This window comes from Tachysurus vachellii, chromosome 8 (genome assembly GCF_030014155.1).
Source record: "Tachysurus vachellii isolate PV-2020 chromosome 8, HZAU_Pvac_v1, whole genome shotgun sequence".
Classification (NCBI taxonomy): domain Eukaryota; kingdom Metazoa; phylum Chordata; class Actinopteri; order Siluriformes; family Bagridae; genus Tachysurus; species Tachysurus vachellii.
Window position 1 is genome coordinate 8,199,002 of NC_083467.1, and position 12,883 is coordinate 8,211,884.

General features: G+C 44.7%; 16 non-coding genes across 16 annotated transcripts; all 16 read left to right on the forward strand.

Annotated features, from left to right (window-relative positions):
• The first annotated feature begins 289 nt into the window (after nucleotides 1-289).
• trnat-agu (transfer RNA threonine (anticodon AGU)) lies at nucleotides 290-363 on the forward strand. Its single transcript has one exon. It is a non-coding gene; the product is annotated as a tRNA-Thr (tRNA).
• Nucleotides 364-1,209: 846 nt separating this feature from the next.
• trnar-ucu (transfer RNA arginine (anticodon UCU)) lies at nucleotides 1,210-1,299 on the forward strand. The gene is given in 2 exon segments: nucleotides 1,210-1,246; nucleotides 1,264-1,299. It is a non-coding gene; the product is annotated as a tRNA-Arg (tRNA).
• Nucleotides 1,300-2,205: 906 nt separating this feature from the next.
• trnat-agu (transfer RNA threonine (anticodon AGU)) lies at nucleotides 2,206-2,279 on the forward strand. The gene has a single exon. It is a non-coding gene; the product is annotated as a tRNA-Thr (tRNA).
• An 844-nt stretch (nucleotides 2,280-3,123) lies between these two features.
• trnar-ucu (transfer RNA arginine (anticodon UCU)) lies at nucleotides 3,124-3,213 on the forward strand. The gene is given in 2 exon segments: nucleotides 3,124-3,160; nucleotides 3,178-3,213. It is a non-coding gene; the product is annotated as a tRNA-Arg (tRNA).
• A 903-nt stretch (nucleotides 3,214-4,116) lies between these two features.
• Nucleotides 4,117-4,190, forward strand: trnat-agu (transfer RNA threonine (anticodon AGU)). Its single transcript has one exon. It is a non-coding gene; the product is annotated as a tRNA-Thr (tRNA).
• Nucleotides 4,191-5,037: 847 nt separating this feature from the next.
• Nucleotides 5,038-5,127, forward strand: trnar-ucu (transfer RNA arginine (anticodon UCU)). The gene is given in 2 exon segments: nucleotides 5,038-5,074; nucleotides 5,092-5,127. It is a non-coding gene; the product is annotated as a tRNA-Arg (tRNA).
• Nucleotides 5,128-5,408: 281 nt separating this feature from the next.
• trnat-ugu (transfer RNA threonine (anticodon UGU)) lies at nucleotides 5,409-5,482 on the forward strand. Its single transcript has one exon. It is a non-coding gene; the product is annotated as a tRNA-Thr (tRNA).
• A 787-nt stretch (nucleotides 5,483-6,269) lies between these two features.
• Nucleotides 6,270-6,343, forward strand: trnat-ugu (transfer RNA threonine (anticodon UGU)). The gene has a single exon. It is a non-coding gene; the product is annotated as a tRNA-Thr (tRNA).
• A 787-nt stretch (nucleotides 6,344-7,130) lies between these two features.
• trnat-agu (transfer RNA threonine (anticodon AGU)) lies at nucleotides 7,131-7,204 on the forward strand. The gene has a single exon. It is a non-coding gene; the product is annotated as a tRNA-Thr (tRNA).
• Nucleotides 7,205-7,321: 117 nt separating this feature from the next.
• Nucleotides 7,322-7,395, forward strand: trnat-agu (transfer RNA threonine (anticodon AGU)). The gene has a single exon. It is a non-coding gene; the product is annotated as a tRNA-Thr (tRNA).
• An 846-nt stretch (nucleotides 7,396-8,241) lies between these two features.
• Nucleotides 8,242-8,331, forward strand: trnar-ucu (transfer RNA arginine (anticodon UCU)). The gene is given in 2 exon segments: nucleotides 8,242-8,278; nucleotides 8,296-8,331. It is a non-coding gene; the product is annotated as a tRNA-Arg (tRNA).
• A 906-nt stretch (nucleotides 8,332-9,237) lies between these two features.
• trnat-agu (transfer RNA threonine (anticodon AGU)) lies at nucleotides 9,238-9,311 on the forward strand. The gene has a single exon. It is a non-coding gene; the product is annotated as a tRNA-Thr (tRNA).
• An 844-nt stretch (nucleotides 9,312-10,155) lies between these two features.
• On the forward strand, nucleotides 10,156-10,245 carry trnar-ucu (transfer RNA arginine (anticodon UCU)). The gene is given in 2 exon segments: nucleotides 10,156-10,192; nucleotides 10,210-10,245. It is a non-coding gene; the product is annotated as a tRNA-Arg (tRNA).
• Nucleotides 10,246-11,151: 906 nt separating this feature from the next.
• On the forward strand, nucleotides 11,152-11,225 carry trnat-agu (transfer RNA threonine (anticodon AGU)). Its single transcript has one exon. It is a non-coding gene; the product is annotated as a tRNA-Thr (tRNA).
• An 847-nt stretch (nucleotides 11,226-12,072) lies between these two features.
• On the forward strand, nucleotides 12,073-12,162 carry trnar-ucu (transfer RNA arginine (anticodon UCU)). The gene is given in 2 exon segments: nucleotides 12,073-12,109; nucleotides 12,127-12,162. It is a non-coding gene; the product is annotated as a tRNA-Arg (tRNA).
• Nucleotides 12,163-12,443: 281 nt separating this feature from the next.
• On the forward strand, nucleotides 12,444-12,517 carry trnat-ugu (transfer RNA threonine (anticodon UGU)). Its single transcript has one exon. It is a non-coding gene; the product is annotated as a tRNA-Thr (tRNA).
• Nucleotides 12,518-12,883: the final 366 nt, after the last annotated feature.

Sequence of the window (12,883 nt, forward strand, 5' to 3'; positions counted from 1 at the left end):
CAGAGTCGTTTGGTTTAACTTGTGACTTATTTGCTCTGAGGTAAGATCTAGGTTTGTGCTTAATAATATCTCAAGAATTCAAACGAGCTTGCAGCCGATGGGAGGAGAAGCGTTCAGACACAAACATGCATGCCTCTGCAGGATGGTTATCTTAGATCTGTAAAAGTCTTTCTGTACAGTGTGTGCACTCATCAAATGGTCAAGCAGATGTTCTAACTTGCCAATATGTCTTATGGCTGAAGTAAAGCTTGTACACACTTAGACAGATGAAACAGAGTTTTGCAACAGTGGCGCTGTGGCTTAGTTGGTTAAAGTGCCTGTCTAGTAAACAGGAGATCCTGGGTTCAAATCCCAGCAGTGCCTGCTTTGCTGGTGGTGTAAATGCAGTACTCACTTTCTTACAAGCTGAGATGAAACGCCACTCCAACAGTATGGCTTCTAAGCAACACTACCACAGAGAGAAGAAGAGCTCTTGGCTGTGGTGCTGTGGCTTAGTTGGTTAAAGTGCCTGTCTAGTAAAGAGAAGATCCTGGCTTTTCTGGTGGTGAAAATGCAGTACCTCCTTTCCCTTTCTTACAATCTGAGCTGAAACACCACTCCAAATGGAGGGCTTCTAAGCCACACTGCGGAGTAAATTCCCTTGTCGTAGGCATTTAAGTCATGAGAATAAAAGATTGCACACTCAAGTCATGTTGCTTGCTAGCCAAAGAAAAGCAGCTGTCTAACGGACGGGTGTGTGTTATGCCGTCCATGAATTTGGATGAAGCTAAGAAGACGTACCAAGGCCAACAGCAGTTTCAGGCTCTGTGGAACAATGGATAGAGCGTTGGACTTCTTGGCTTGTTGTGGGTTTGAACCCATTCAGAGGCTTTTGATTTAACTTGTGAAATTATTTGCCCAGGGATAAGATCTAGGTTTGTGCTAGATCATATCTCAAGAATTCAAACTAGCTTGCAGCCGATGGGAGGAGAAGCGTTCAGACACAAACATGCATGCCTCTGCAGGATGATTATCTTAGATCTGTAAAAGTCTTTCTGTCCAACAGGATGGCTTCTAAGCCACATTGCAGAGCAAATTCCCTGGTCGTGGGCGTTGCAGTGATGAGAATAAAAGATTGCACACTCAAGTCATGTCGCTTGCGGTGTGTCTTTTACCGTCCATGAATTTGGATGAAGCTGAGAAGACGTACCAAGACCCCTGGCAGTTTCAGGCTCTGTGGCGCAATGGATAGCGCATTGGACTTCTAGGCTTGTTGTGGGAGCTATTCAAAGGTTGTGGGTTCGAATCCCATCAGAGTCGTTTGGTTTAACTTGTGACTTATTTGCTCTGAGGTAAGATCTAGGTTTGTGCTTGATCATATCTCGAGAATTCAAACTAGCTTGCAGCCAATGGGAGAAGCGTTCAGACACAAACATGCATGCCTCTGCAGGATGATTATCTTAGATCTGTAAAAGTCTTTCTGTACAGAGTGTGCACTCATCAAATGGTCAAGCAGATGTTCTAACTTGCCAATATGTCTTATGGCTGAAGTAAAGCTTGCACACACTTAGACAGATGAAAGTGCCTGTCTAGTAAAGAGGAGATCCTGGCTTTTCTGGTGGTGAAAATGCAGTACCTCCTTTCCCTTTCTTACAATCTGAGCTGAAACACCACTCCAACTGGAGGGCTTCTAAGCCACACTGCAGAGCAAATTCCCTTGTCGTAGGCATTTGAGTCATGAGAATAAAAGATTGCACACTCAAGTCATGTTGCTTGCTAGCCAAAGAAAAGCAGCTGTCTAACGGACGGGTGTGTGTTATGCCGTCCATGAATTTGGATGAAGCTAAGAAGACTTACCAAGGCCAACAGCAGTTTCAGGCTCTGTGGAACAATGGATAGAGCGTTGGACTTCTTGGCTTGTTGTGGGTTTGAACCCATTCAGAGGCTTTTGATTTAACTTGTGAAATTATTTGCCCAGGGATAAGATCTAGGTTTGTGCTTGATCATATCTCGAGAATTCAAACTAGCTTGCAGCCAATGGGAGAAGCGTTCAGACACAAACATGCATGCCTCTGCAGGATGATTATCTTAGATCTGTAAAAGTCTTTCTGTACAGAGTGTGCACTCATCAAATGGTCAAGCAGATGTTCTAACTTGCCAATATGTCTTATGGCTGAAGTAAAGCTTGCACACACTTAGACAGATGAAACAGAGTTTTGCAACAGTGGCGCTGTGGCTTAGTTGGTTAAAGTGCCTGTCTAGTAAACAGGAGATCCTGGGTTCAAATCCCAGCAGTGCCTGCTTTGCTGGTGGTGTAAATGCAGTACTCACTTTCTTACAAGCTGAGATGAAACGCCACTCCAACAGTATGGCTTCTAAGCACACACTACCACAGAGAGAAGAAGAGCTCTTGGCTGTGGTGCTGTGGCTTAGTTGGTTAAAGTGCCTGTCTAGTAAAGAGGAGATCCTGGCTTTTCTGGTGGTGAAAATGCAGTACCTCCTTTCCCTTTCTTACAATCTGAGCTGAAACACCACTCCAACTGGAGGGCTTCTAAGCCACACTGCAGAGCAAATTCCCTTGTCGTAGGCATTTGAGTCATGAGAATAAAAGATTGCACACTCAAGTCATGTTGCTTGCTAGCCAAAGAAAAGCAGCTGTCTAACGGACGGGTGTGTGTTATGCCGTCCATGAATTTGGATGAAGCTAAGAAGACTTACCAAGGCCAACAGCAGTTTCAGGCTCTGTGGAACAATGGATAGAGCGTTGGACTTCTTGGCTTGTTGTGGGTTTGAACCCATTCAGAGGCTTTTGATTTAACTTGTGAAATTATTTGCCCAGGGATAAGATCTAGGTTTGTGCTTGATCATATCTCGAGAATTCAAACTAGCTTGCAGCCGATGGGAGAAGCGTTCAGACACAAACATGCATGCCTCTGCAGGATGATTATCTTAGATCTGTAAAAGTCTTTCTGTCCAACAGGATGGCTTCTAAGCCACATTGCAGAGCAAATTCCCTGGTCGTGGGCGTTGCAGTGATGAGAATAAAAGATTGCACACTCAAGTCATGTCGCTTGCGGTGTGTCTTTTACCGTCCATGAATTTGGATGAAGCTGAGAAGACGTACCAAGACCCCTGGCAGTTTCAGGCTCTGTGGCGCAATGGATAGCGCATTGGACTTCTAGGCTTGTTGTGGGAGCTATTCAAAGGTTGTGGGTTCGAATCCCATCAGAGTCGTTTGGTTTAACTTGTGACTTATTTGCTCTGAGGTAAGATCTAGGTTTGTGCTTGATCATATCTCGAGAATTCAAACTAGCTTGCAGCCAATGGGAGAAGCGTTCAGACACAAACATGCATGCCTCTGCAGGATGATTATCTTAGATCTGTAAAAGTCTTTCTGTACAGAGTGTGCACTCATCAAATGGTCAAGCAGATGTTCTAACTTGCCAATATGTCTTATGGCTGAAGTAAAGCTTGCACACACTTAGACAGATGAAAGTGCCTGTCTAGTAAAGAGGAGATCCTGGCTTTTCTGGTGGTGAAAATGCAGTACCTCCTTTCCCTTTCTTACAATCTGAGCTGAAACACCACTCCAACTGGAGGGCTTCTAAGCCACACTGCAGAGCAAATTCCCTTGTCGTAGGCATTTGAGTCATGAGAATAAAAGATTGCACACTCAAGTCATGTTGCTTGCTAGCCAAAGAAAAGCAGCTGTCTAACGGACGGGTGTGTGTTATGCCGTCCATGAATTTGGATGAAGCTAAGAAGACTTACCAAGGCCAACAGCAGTTTCAGGCTCTGTGGAACAATGGATAGAGCGTTGGACTTCTTGGCTTGTGGGTTTGAACCCATTCAGAGGCTTTTGATTTAACTTGTGAAATTATTTGCCCAGGGATAAGATCTAGGTTTGTGCTTGATCATATCTCGAGAATTCAAACTAGCTTGCAGCCAATGGGAGAAGCGTTCAGACACAAACATGCATGCCTCTGCAGGATGATTATCTTAGATCTGTAAAAGTCTTTCTGTACAGAGTGTGCACTCATCAAATGGTCAAGCAGATGTTCTAACTTGCCAATATGTCTTATGGCTGAAGTAAAGCTTGCACACACTTAGACAGATGAAACAGAGTTTTGCAACAGTGGCGCTGTGGCTTAGTTGGTTAAAGTGCCTGTCTAGTAAACAGGAGATCCTGGGTTCAAATCCCAGCAGTGCCTGCTTTGCTGGTGGTGTAAATGCAGTACTCACTTTCTTACAAGCTGAGATGAAACGCCACTCCAACAGTATGGCTTCTAAGCACACACTACCACAGAGAGAAGAACAGCTCTTGGCTGTGGTGCTGTGGCTTAGTTGGTTAAAGTGCCTGTCTAGTAAAGAGGAGATCCTGGCTTTTCTGGTGGTGAAAATGCAGTACCTCCTTTCCCTTTCTTACAATCTGAGCTGAAACACCACTCCAACTGGAGGGCTTCTAAGCCACACTGCGGAGCAAATTCCCTTGTCGTAGGCATTGGAGTCATGAGAATAAAAGATTGCACACTCAAGTCATGTTGCTTGCTAGCCAAAGAAAAGCAGCTGTCTAACGGACGGGTGTGTGTTATGCCGTCCATGAATTTGGATGAAGCTAAGAAGACGTACCAAGGCCAACAGCAGTTTCAGGCTCTGTGGAACAATGGATAGAGCGTTGGACTTCTTGGCTTGTTGTGGGTTTGAACCCATTCAGAGGCTTTTGATTTAACTTGTGAAATTATTTGCCCAGTAATAAGATCTAGGTTTGTGCTTGATCATATCTCGAGAATTCAAACTAGCTTACAGCCGATGGGAGGGGAAGCGTTCAGACACAAACATGCATGCCTCTGCAGGATGATTATCTTAGATCTGTAAAAGTCTTTCTGTCCAACAGGATGGCTTCTAAGCCACATTGCAGAGCAAATTCCCTGGTCGTGGGCGTTGCAGTGATGAGAATAAAAGATTGCACACTCAAGTCATGTCGCTTGCGGTGTGTCTTTTACCGTGCATGAATTTGGATGAAGCTGAGAAGACGTACCAAGACCGCTGGCAGTTTCAGGCTCTGTGGTGCAATGGATAGCGCATTGGACTTCTAGGCTTGTTGTGGAAGCTATTCAAAGGTTGTGGGTTCAAATCCCATCAGAGTCGTTTGGTTTAACTTGTGAATTATTTGCTCTGAGGTAAGATCTAGTTTTGTGCTTAATAATATCTCAAGAATTCAAACGAGCTTGCAGCCGATGGGAGGAGAAGCGTTCAGACACAAACATGCATAGTTCTGCAGGATGGTTATCTTAGATCTGTAAAAGTCTTTCTGTACAGAGTGTGCACTCATCAAATGGTCAAGCAGATGTTCTAACTTGCCAATATGTCTTATGGCTGAAGTAAAGCTTGCACACACTTAGACAGATGAAACAGAGTTTTGCAACAGTGGCGCTGTGGCTTAGTTGGTTAAAGTGCCTGTCTTGTAAACAGGAGATCCTGGGTTCAAATCCCAGCAGTGCCTGCTTTGCTGGTGGTGTAAATGCGGTACTCACTTTCTTACAAGCTGAGATGAAACGCCACTCCAACAGTATGGCTTCTAAGCACACACTACCACAGAGAGAAGAACAGCTCTTGGCTGTGGTGCTGTGGCTTAGTTGGTTAAATTGCCTGTCTAGTAAAGAGGAGATCCTGGCTTTTCTGGTGGTGAAAATGCAGTACCTCCTTTCCCTTTCTTACAATCTGAGCTGAAACACCACTCCAACTGGAGGGCTTCTAAGCCACACTGCAGAGCAAATTCCCTTGTCGTAGGCATTTGAGTCATGAGAATAAAAGATTGCACACTCAAGTCATGTTGCTTGCTAGCCAAAGAAAAGCAGCTGTCTAACGGACGGGTGTGTGTTATGCCGTCCATGAATTTGGATGAAGCTAAGAAGACTTACCAAGGCCAACAGCAGTTTCAGGCTCTGTGGAACAATGGATAGAGCGTTGGACTTCTTGGCTTGTTGTGGGTTTGAACCCATTCAGAGGCTTTTGATTTAACTTGTGAAATTATTTGCCCAGGGATAAGATCTAGGTTTGTGCTTGATCATATCTCGAGAATTCAAACTAGCTTGCAGCCGATGGGAGAAGCGTTCAGACACAAACATGCATGCCTCTGCAGGATGATTATCTTAGATCTGTAAAAGTCTTTCTGTACAGTGTGTGCACTCATCAAATGGTCAAGCAGATGTTCTAACTTGCCAATATGTCTTATGGCTGAAGTAAAGCTTGCACACACTTAGACAGATGAAACAGAGTTTTGCAACAGTGGCGCTGTGGCTTAGTTGGTTAAAGTGCCTGTCTTGTAAACAGGAGATCCTGGGTTCAAATCCCAGCAGTGCCTGCTTTGCTGGTGGTGTAAATGCAGTACTCACTTTCTTACAAGCTGAGATGAAACGCCACTCCAACAGTATGGCTTCTAAGCACACACTACCACAGAGAGAAGAACAGCTCTTGGCTGTGGTGCTGTGGCTTAGTTGGTTAAATTGCCTGTCTAGTAAAGAGGAGATCCTGGCTTTTCTGGTGGTGAAAATGCAGTACCTCCTTTCCCTTTCTTACAATCTGAGCTGAAACACCACTCCAACTGGAGGGCTTCTAAGCCACACTGCAGAGCAAATTCCCTTGTCGTAGGCATTTGAGTCATGAGAATAAAAGATTGCACACTCAAGTCATGTTGCTTGCTAGCCAAAGAAAAGCAGCTGTCTAACGGACGGGTGTGTGTTATGCCGTCCATGAATTTGGATGAAGCTAAGAAGACTTACCAAGGCCAACAGCAGTTTCAGGCTCTGTGGAACAATGGATAGAGCGTTGGACTTCTTGGCTTGTTGTGGGTTTGAACCCATTCAGAGGCTTTTGATTTAACTTGTGAAATTATTTGCCCAGGGATAAGATCTAGGTTTGTGCTTGATCATATCTCGAGAATTCAAACTAGCTTGCAGCCGATGGGAGAAGCGTTCAGACACAAACATGCATGCCTCTGCAGGATGATTATCTTAGATCTGTAAAAGTCTTTCTGTACAGTGTGTGCACTCATCAAATGGTCAAGCAGATGTTCTAACTTGCCAATATGTCTTATGGCTGAAGTAAAGCTTGCACACACTTAGACAGATGAAACAGAGTTTTGCAACAGTGGCGCTGTGGCTTAGTTGGTTAAAGTGCCTGTCTAGTAAACAGGAGATCCTGGGTTCAAATCCCAGCAGTGCCTGCTTTGCTGGTGGTGTAAATGCAGTACTCACTTTCTTACAAGCTGAGATGAAACGCCACTCCAACAGTATGGCTTCTAAGCAACACTACCACAGAGAGAAGAAGAGCTCTTGGCTGTGGTGCTGTGGCTTAGTTGGTTAAAGTGCCTGTCTAGTAAACAGGAGATCCTGGGTTCAAATCCCAGCAGTGCCTGCTTTGCTGGTGGTGTAAATGCAGTACTCACTTTCTTACAAGCTGAGATGAAACGCCACTCCAACAGTATGGCTTCTAAGCAACACTACCACAGAGAGAAGAAGAGCTCTTGGCTGTGGTGCTGTGGCTTAGTTGGTTAAAGTGCCTGTCTAGTAAAGAGGAGATCCTGGCTTTTCTGGTGGTGAAAATGCAGTACCTCCTTTCCCTTTCTTACAATCTGAGCTGAAACACCACTCCAAATGGAGGGCTTCTAAGCCACACTGCGGAGTAAATTCCCTTGTCGTAGGCATTTAAGTCATGAGAATAAAAGATTGCACACTCAAGTCATGTTGCTTGCTAGCCAAAGAAAAGCAGCTGTCTAACGGACGGGTGTGTGTTATGCCGTCCATGAATTTGGATGAAGCTAAGAAGACGTACCAAGGCCAACAGCAGTTTCAGGCTCTGTGGAACAATGGATAGAGCGTTGGACTTCTTGGCTTGTTGTGGGTTTGAACCCATTCAGAGGCTTTTGATTTAACTTGTGAAATTATTTGCCCAGGGATAAGATCTAGGTTTGTGCTAGATCATATCTCAAGAATTCAAACTAGCTTGCAGCCGATGGGAGGAGAAGCGTTCAGACACAAACATGCATGCCTCTGCAGGATGATTATCTTAGATCTGTAAAAGTCTTTCTGTCCAACAGGATGGCTTCTAAGCCACATTGCAGAGCAAATTCCCTGGTCGTGGGCGTTGCAGTGATGAGAATAAAAGATTGCACACTCAAGTCATGTCGCTTGCGGTGTGTCTTTTACCGTCCATGAATTTGGATGAAGCTGAGAAGACGTACCAAGACCCCTGGCAGTTTCAGGCTCTGTGGCGCAATGGATAGCGCATTGGACTTCTAGGCTTGTTGTGGGAGCTATTCAAAGGTTGTGGGTTCGAATCCCATCAGAGTCGTTTGGTTTAACTTGTGACTTATTTGCTCTGAGGTAAGATCTAGGTTTGTGCTTGATCATATCTCGAGAATTCAAACTAGCTTGCAGCCAATGGGAGAAGCGTTCAGACACAAACATGCATGCCTCTGCAGGATGATTATCTTAGATCTGTAAAAGTCTTTCTGTACAGAGTGTGCACTCATCAAATGGTCAAGCAGATGTTCTAACTTGCCAATATGTCTTATGGCTGAAGTAAAGCTTGCACACACTTAGACAGATGAAAGTGCCTGTCTAGTAAAGAGGAGATCCTGGCTTTTCTGGTGGTGAAAATGCAGTACCTCCTTTCCCTTTCTTACAATCTGAGCTGAAACACCACTCCAACTGGAGGGCTTCTAAGCCACACTGCAGAGCAAATTCCCTTGTCGTAGGCATTTGAGTCATGAGAATAAAAGATTGCACACTCAAGTCATGTTGCTTGCTAGCCAAAGAAAAGCAGCTGTCTAACGGACGGGTGTGTGTTATGCCGTCCATGAATTTGGATGAAGCTAAGAAGACTTACCAAGGCCAACAGCAGTTTCAGGCTCTGTGGAACAATGGATAGAGCGTTGGACTTCTTGGCTTGTTGTGGGTTTGAACCCATTCAGAGGCTTTTGATTTAACTTGTGAAATTATTTGCCCAGGGATAAGATCTAGGTTTGTGCTTGATCATATCTCGAGAATTCAAACTAGCTTGCAGCCAATGGGAGAAGCGTTCAGACACAAACATGCATGCCTCTGCAGGATGATTATCTTAGATCTGTAAAAGTCTTTCTGTACAGAGTGTGCACTCATCAAATGGTCAAGCAGATGTTCTAACTTGCCAATATGTCTTATGGCTGAAGTAAAGCTTGCACACACTTAGACAGATGAAACAGAGTTTTGCAACAGTGGCGCTGTGGCTTAGTTGGTTAAAGTGCCTGTCTAGTAAACAGGAGATCCTGGGTTCAAATCCCAGCAGTGCCTGCTTTGCTGGTGGTGTAAATGCAGTACTCACTTTCTTACAAGCTGAGATGAAACGCCACTCCAACAGTATGGCTTCTAAGCACACACTACCACAGAGAGAAGAAGAGCTCTTGGCTGTGGTGCTGTGGCTTAGTTGGTTAAAGTGCCTGTCTAGTAAAGAGGAGATCCTGGCTTTTCTGGTGGTGAAAATGCAGTACCTCCTTTCCCTTTCTTACAATCTGAGCTGAAACACCACTCCAACTGGAGGGCTTCTAAGCCACACTGCAGAGCAAATTCCCTTGTCGTAGGCATTTGAGTCATGAGAATAAAAGATTGCACACTCAAGTCATGTTGCTTGCTAGCCAAAGAAAAGCAGCTGTCTAACGGACGGGTGTGTGTTATGCCGTCCATGAATTTGGATGAAGCTAAGAAGACTTACCAAGGCCAACAGCAGTTTCAGGCTCTGTGGAACAATGGATAGAGCGTTGGACTTCTTGGCTTGTTGTGGGTTTGAACCCATTCAGAGGCTTTTGATTTAACTTGTGAAATTATTTGCCCAGGGATAAGATCTAGGTTTGTGCTTGATCATATCTCGAGAATTCAAACTAGCTTGCAGCCGATGGGAGAAGCGTTCAGACACAAACATGCATGCCTCTGCAGGATGATTATCTTAGATCTGTAAAAGTCTTTCTGTCCAACAGGATGGCTTCTAAGCCACATTGCAGAGCAAATTCCCTGGTCGTGGGCGTTGCAGTGATGAGAATAAAAGATTGCACACTCAAGTCATGTCGCTTGCGGTGTGTCTTTTACCGTCCATGAATTTGGATGAAGCTGAGAAGACGTACCAAGACCCCTGGCAGTTTCAGGCTCTGTGGCGCAATGGATAGCGCATTGGACTTCTAGGCTTGTTGTGGGAGCTATTCAAAGGTTGTGGGTTCGAATCCCATCAGAGTCGTTTGGTTTAACTTGTGACTTATTTGCTCTGAGGTAAGATCTAGGTTTGTGCTTGATCATATCTCGAGAATTCAAACTAGCTTGCAGCCAATGGGAGAAGCGTTCAGACACAAACATGCATGCCTCTGCAGGATGATTATCTTAGATCTGTAAAAGTCTTTCTGTACAGAGTGTGCACTCATCAAATGGTCAAGCAGATGTTCTAACTTGCCAATATGTCTTATGGCTGAAGTAAAGCTTGCACACACTTAGACAGATGAAAGTGCCTGTCTAGTAAAGAGGAGATCCTGGCTTTTCTGGTGGTGAAAATGCAGTACCTCCTTTCCCTTTCTTACAATCTGAGCTGAAACACCACTCCAACTGGAGGGCTTCTAAGCCACACTGCAGAGCAAATTCCCTTGTCGTAGGCATTTGAGTCATGAGAATAAAAGATTGCACACTCAAGTCATGTTGCTTGCTAGCCAAAGAAAAGCAGCTGTCTAACGGACGGGTGTGTGTTATGCCGTCCATGAATTTGGATGAAGCTAAGAAGACTTACCAAGGCCAACAGCAGTTTCAGGCTCTGTGGAACAATGGATAGAGCGTTGGACTTCTTGGCTTGTTGTGGGTTTGAACCCATTCAGAGGCTTTTGATTTAACTTGTGAAATTATTTGCCCAGGGATAAGATCTAGGTTTGTGCTTGATCATATCTCGAGAATTCAAACTAGCTTGCAGCCAATGGGAGAAGCGTTCAGACACAAACATGCATGCCTCTGCAGGATGATTATCTTAGATCTGTAAAAGTCTTTCTGTACAGAGTGTGCACTCATCAAATGGTCAAGCAGATGTTCTAACTTGCCAATATGTCTTATGGCTGAAGTAAAGCTTGCACACACTTAGACAGATGAAACAGAGTTTTGCAACAGTGGCGCTGTGGCTTAGTTGGTTAAAGTGCCTGTCTAGTAAACAGGAGATCCTGGGTTCAAATCCCAGCAGTGCCTGCTTTGCTGGTGGTGTAAATGCAGTACTCACTTTCTTACAAGCTGAGATGAAACGCCACTCCAACAGTATGGCTTCTAAGCACACACTACCACAGAGAGAAGAACAGCTCTTGGCTGTGGTGCTGTGGCTTAGTTGGTTAAAGTGCCTGTCTAGTAAAGAGGAGATCCTGGCTTTTCTGGTGGTGAAAATGCAGTACCTCCTTTCCCTTTCTTACAATCTGAGCTGAAACACCACTCCAACTGGAGGGCTTCTAAGCCACACTGCAGAGCAAATTCCCTTGTCGTAGGCATTTGAGTCATGAGAATAAAAGATTGCACACTCAAGTCATGTTGCTTGCTAGCCAAAGAAAAGCAGCTGTCTAACGGACGGGTGTGTGTTATGCCGTCCATGAATTTGGATGAAGCTAAGAAGACGTACCAAGGCCAACAGCAGTTTCAGGCTCTGTGGAACAATGGATAGAGCGTTGGACTTCTTGGCTTGTTGTGGGTTTGAACCCATTCAGAGGCTTTTGATTTAACTTGTGAAATTATTTGCCCAGGGATAAGATCTAGGTTTGTGCTTGATCATATCTCGAGAATTCAAACTAGCTTACAGCCGATGGGAGGGGAAGCGTTCAGACACAAACATGCATGCCTCTGCAGGATGATTATCTTAGATCTGTAAAAGTCTTTCTGTCCAACAGGATGGCTTCTAAGCCACATTGCAGAGCAAATTCCCTGGTCGTGGGCGTTGCAGTGATGAGAATAAAAGATTGCACACTCAAGTCATGTCGCTTGCGGTGTGTCTTTTACCGTCCATGAATTTGGATGAAGCTGAGAAGACGTACCAAGACCGCTGGCAGTTTCAGGCTCTGTGGTGCAATGGATAGCGCATTGGACTTCTAGGCTTGTTGTGGGAGCTATTCAAAGGTTGTGGGTTCGAATCCCATCAGAGTCGTTTGGTTTAACTTGTGAATTATTTGCTCTGAGGTAAGATCTAGTTTTGTGCTTAATAATATCTCAAGAATTCAAACGAGCTTGCAGCCGATGGGAGGAGAAGCGTTCAGACACAAACATGCATAGTTCTGCAGGATGGTTATCTTAGATCTGTAAAAGTCTTTCTGTACAGAGTGTGCACTCATCAAATGGTCAAGCAGATGTTCTAACTTGCCAATATGTCTTATGGCTGAAGTAAAGCTTGCACACACTTAGACAGATGAAACAGAGTTTTGCAACAGTGGCGCTGTGGCTTAGTTGGTTAAAGTGCCTGTCTTGTAAACAGGAGATCCTGGGTTCAAATCCCAGCAGTGCCTGCTTTGCTGGTGGTGTAAATGCGGTACTCACTTTCTTACAAGCTGAGATGAAACGCCACTCCAACAGTATGGCTTCTAAGCACACACTACCACAGAGAGAAGAACAGCTCTTGGCTGTGGTGCTGTGGCTTAGTTGGTTAAAGTGCCTGTCTAGTAAAGAGGAGATCCTGGCTTTTCTGGTGGTGAAAATGCAGTACCTCCTTTCCCTTTCTTACAATCTGAGCTGAAACACCACTCCAACTGGAGGGCTTCTAAGCCACACTGCAGAGCAAATTCCCTTGTCGTAGGCATTTGAGTCATGAGAATAAAAGATTGCACACTCAAGTCATGTTGCTTGCTAGCCAAAGAAAAGCAGCTGTCTAACGG